Raw genomic sequence first — 5046 nt, 5'->3', positions numbered from 1 at the left:
TGATTCAGTTTCTCAGTAAAATTTTGTTTGGTTACTTTTTCCCGTCTAAATAATTATTAGCTAATGAAGCAGAAATTATGGCCCTGATCTATCAAATCACTTACATATGTGCTTAGTCAGTGGACTGCTCTTGCTTAAAGTTAAGCACACATTTAAGTGCTTTTCTGGATCAAGGCCTACATGGTTATAAGAGCAGCTGGGAACTTTGGCAGCCAATTGGACTTGAAGGTCAACAGTGACTTGTCAGTTGACCCAAGGTTGGCTCAAGGTTGGTAAAACTTGCATTCTAGAATGCACTTTGAGTTCTACAAAGGGTAACTCCAAGAGCTATGCACCACTTTTAAGAGCTGTGTGAGCTCATTTCGGGAAGCTCTGTGCATGCGCCTTGTATTGGTGCTCTGAACAAGGGTGAATTCCACTCTTTAAGAATAAAGGAATGTACAAAAGATGCTCCTTTGTGTTAGCTGATAGTAATGATGAGTGCCCATCTTGCTCACTATATATAAAATTTCACCTCCATTGGCGAGAGCACCACTGGCAATTGAAAATTACACTAGAAACTGTGCTCAAGTGCGGCTTTGAATTCCTTATAGCCTTCACCTGCTGACCATCCAGCCTATTTAATAAAATACACTATTCATCTGTATCTGTATGGTGGGAGAACTGGGCATTGTTTTACATTTTTCTGACAACTGAACATGCGGAAGTGTGAACTACACTATATATGCATATGCATTTGCACATCAATTCTTCCTCCTTTCAGATAGGATATTCTGGTTATCTAGAGATGTGTGGTACATCAGCCGTTCTTCATTCATGTTCACACCTTAACTTGTCTTTAAAGATTGTTTTTGCTGAAAGGGGAGAGACCATTTCTGGAGGAAATTTTCATGGTGAATACCCTGCAAAGGTAATTAAGCATTTGGAGAAATATTAGTTTATTTTCTGAAATTTAAAAAAAAATCAGCTGATTCCATCAAGAGCCTCTCTTCCAGGCTCTGGACTACCTGGCAATTGGTGTCCATGAACTTGCTGCAATTAGTGAAAGAAGGATTGAAAGACTATGCAACCCATCTCTCAGTGAGCTGCCTGCATTTCTAGTCACCGAAGGGGGTCTGAATTCTGGTTTCATGATTGCGCACTGCACAGCAGCGGCCCTGGGTGAGTACACAAAGACCTAAGCAAGACTGGCAAGAGAACAAAATTAGAAAGATCAACCTACGTTAGCACTATGATAGTTTGATAGTACTGATAAAGGAAAACCAGCTCTCAGCTCCAGCTGTAAATTCTTCTTTTCTCCCCATGTCCAGCTGAGTTATCTGATATAGTTTGCAGCCCTGTCTCCCAGGGCCGCTCAGAGGATTCAGGGGCTCTGGGGTCTTCAGCGGTGGGTCCCGGGGCGGAAGGACCCCCCGCCACTGAATTGCTGCGGAAGACCCGGAGCGGAAGAAGCTCCGGGGGCCCAGGCCCTGCGAGAGTTTTCCAGGGCCCCCAGAGCGAATGAAGGGCCCCACTTGCCCCCCCCTCTGGGCGGCCCTGCCGTCTCCCCTTCAGAGGCCCTGAACCTGCAAAGATTTATGTATGTGTTTAGCTCTAAACCTGTGAGCAGTCCAGCTAGGGTTGCTAACAGTCCCTTATTATATGGGACGTCCCTTATTTTTTCATCTCTGTACAACAAGATCAGGCATTGCTGAGTGCCGCAAAAAGCAGCAAGAAATGCCCCATGTGAATTTAGGTGAGTAATGTTCATTTATTTTATTTATTTATTAATGATAAAAATGATAATATTGGGGAGTGGGGTGAGTCGGGGGTGCTAAGAAAACAATCCCTTATTTTTGAAATACAATGTTGGCAACAGTAGGATTACTCAAGTGCTTAAATCTTTGTAGGACTGGAGTCTGAGTTTCGGAATGGTTAAGCGCCACAGTCCCACTTGAAATCAGTAGGGGCTAGAAGTACCCAGCACCTCTGAAAATCAGGCCCTAAAAGCAAAACAAAGCTAAAAAGCAAATTATCTATGTACAAACAATTCTATTTTTGATTCTACACAAAACGTATCATTTCTATCTGTAGACCTCCCCTTCTGGGACACCCCAATCCCCAAGGGTGGTGTGGAGCCCCTTAATCTTTCCTTCTCAGGGACACAGCAATAGGCCCTGGGTGCTTAGCGCATGGTGTCTCCAGCTAGTGGTTGGGTGCATAAACCAGTAACAAGCCCTATGAGCCCCAGGCTATTACAATTCACGGGTACAGTAAATCAAACCCAACACAGCCATTTTATTCACAGAAGGGATGGGGGTAAATTAAAAGAGGGGAAGAGAACAGGCAAAGGAATCAATGACGTTAAATAAATGAGGCCTCAACCAATCCCACAACAACGATCCTGGTGCAGGGGAGGCCTATGGGCTCAGCTGGCTTTCATTTCTCAGGGGTGCAGCAGAATCTCAGGACTCATCATTGTTGTGGAGCTGGGGGCTCCGGAGCAGGCTCAGTCCTTCTCATGGGGAGAATCAAAATGGCTGCCTGTCTCCCCTTTTACTGCACAGAGCAAATCTGAGGCTGTTTCTCTACCAGCCTGACTCCCTGCAGCCAGCTCTCCCCCAGGTCACAGGTCCCTGCCAAGCTCTGCTCACATGACTCAGCCCATGTGCAAGCTTTCCCAGGGTCTGCTCTTGGTATCTCGGGCATGTCAGTCAGACTCTGGCCCATCCTCCACAGGCTGTCTCTCCCCTTCTCCCACCCAGGACAGGCAGTCTCCATTGGAGTTCCAGTCTGTGCTGTGGTATGTGGGAGCTGTTGGGAGCTGTTTCTCTGAAGTCCCCAGCCTAGCAAGGTGGCTACACTCTTCCCTGTCTACACACTTTGATGGCCTCATCAAGTTTAAAACAAACCATATGCAAACATACAAAATACAGAAAATACTCTTCTGGGCTATGTAATCTCAGAGCTACATAACCCCTGATTCATACAGAGGTGCATACATGAGACTGTGCTTCTGGGACATTCCAAATGTTACACGCCGTATGCCCTGTCCCAGAAGTCATACCAACAAAGCCTTCTTGGGGTGCTATCCATTTATGTACCACATCTGTAGAGACTCTCAGTGAATCACAGGATAACTTTATGGTGGGCTTAACCTGTGTAGGCTCAGGTAGGGTGTGACCATCATGTCATGTTCTCCACCTTCAAAGCCAGAGTCATTGATTTCTTCTTGACCATGAACGGCCTGGAAATTCTCTTCTCCACTGTAGGGTGACCTGATGGGTAGATAAGACATGACATCATGAACTGGTGAAGCATACCATGGTTCTGGGATATTAACCTGATTGTTTGCACTCCAGTGTGAACCAATCTGTTCGTAGACTCAAACTTTAAGGTCAAAAGGGACCATCGTGATCATCTAGTTTGACCTCTTGCACACTGCAGGCCACAGAATCTCACCCACCCACTCCTGTAATAGACCCCTAACCTCTGGATGAGTTACTGACATCCTCAAATCATGGTTTAAAGACTTCTGTGACTTCTTCTCTCCAGGATCCTGTTTCCAAAGTGTGGCCAGTTTACATTTTGGGGAGGCACTCCTGGCTCACACAGATGTGCCTACATGTATGAAACCAGATGATCTACAAAATATTTCCCCCCTATTTCCATCTTAACCAGATCATTAAAAATTTGTGTAGTATCCTTCCATATTAGATTTTAAGCTCCTTTATGACAGGACCCTGCCCTGTACATGTTTGAACAGAAGGCCATAGATATCTCGGGTGCAACATGAATGTCAAAAAAGAAAAACCTAACAGAATAATGTGTGTCTAACTGCTTCAACAATGGCCAAACACAATGAGAACTACTGAGGAAGATAGTCTTGTTTCTTTTACTAAAGTCTATCTCCAAGGTTACCTGCTCCTCACTAAAGGAATCTCCAATTATTTCTGCTGGAAAACTGAAAGAATTGGGGGGGGAGGGTACACTATTTTATTAGAGAGGAGCTATACAATCACAAACCTTTGTGATTTTATTTTCTAACACCACACATCTGCTGGTAGAGAGACTCCATATTTCAAAGTCGAGAGGAATGTAATGGAAAGTTTATTTTTAACTGTATAGTTCTAAAAGGGCATAACGAGTCTATTATTGTCATACTATAATGATAATTGGCAATAAAAATCATGTTCTCTTCTCTTTCTCAGTTCCTGTTTCTTTGATGAATGAAGAGTAAAAAGAAATTGTTACCCAGTGCACTGTTTATTTAACACTCAGATTTCTTGAACCAGTTTTCTTCTAACGCAAAACAGAAATGTTGATGACCAATTATTTAGCAATCGCAATTCAAACAAAAATTTTACATTACAGACACACACTTTACCATGACGACCACATTATTTGTGTGAAAATACAATTGCAGCAATCCATACAAATGAACATGCTGCATTAAGTCTACAGTTAAAAATCTGTTCTGAATGAAGACAAAATTGCTTGTAATGGTAATGTCACTGAAGCATACTTTCAGCTATTTTGTACATATATACCTGTAACAGGCTCACATAAAACTGCTTTAAAAAACTGCTCAAAAGAATACTTAGATTAATATTATCAGTAGCTCCTTTCACACTAATTAGAACTGATTTCAAGTACTAGAGTGTGTTTAAAAACAACAGTATCAAATAAGTGAAAAAGTTAAAGGCCGTTTGATAGCTATTTTAGTAGGCAATTTTGTGGCAAGGTTTACTGATAGACAGCCAGACCTAAGTTTTCAGAAGTAACTAGTGTTTTTTATGCCCAATTTTGAAACACCTTAAAGGAACTGGGTGGCTCTGATTCAGTACTTTCTGAAATTCAAGACCCTACAAAACATGTCTCAGGTTTGGCACCCAAAAAATTGGGGCACTCAAAATCAAGTCTCTTTTGAAAAGCTTGGGCTCAGGCACTTGAAAAGTAAATTGCTGGTGTTGATACCCAATGTTGTCCTCTCCCTTGACGTCAGAAAGAGCTACCATGTAAGATAATTGTGGTCTTCTGACCTCTCGGGAGTATCTGAAGGCTTGT

General features: G+C 42.9%; 1 long non-coding RNA gene across 1 annotated transcript; it reads left to right on the top strand.

The window, feature by feature from the left end:
• The first annotated feature begins 839 nt into the window (after window positions 1-839).
• On the top strand, window positions 840-3792 carry LOC135980507 (uncharacterized). The gene is made up of 2 exons (XR_010597542.1): window positions 840-910; window positions 996-3792. It is a non-coding gene; the product is annotated as an uncharacterized LOC135980507 (long non-coding RNA).
• Window positions 3793-5046: the final 1254 nt, after the last annotated feature.

The sequence above is a fragment of the Chrysemys picta genome, unplaced genomic scaffold (genome assembly GCF_011386835.1).
Source record: "Chrysemys picta bellii isolate R12L10 unplaced genomic scaffold, ASM1138683v2 scaf3754, whole genome shotgun sequence".
NCBI lineage: Eukaryota > Metazoa > Chordata > Testudines > Emydidae > Chrysemys > Chrysemys picta.
The sequence above is the reverse complement of the archived record's forward strand: the minus strand, read 5'-3'. Positions and strand labels throughout refer to the sequence as shown.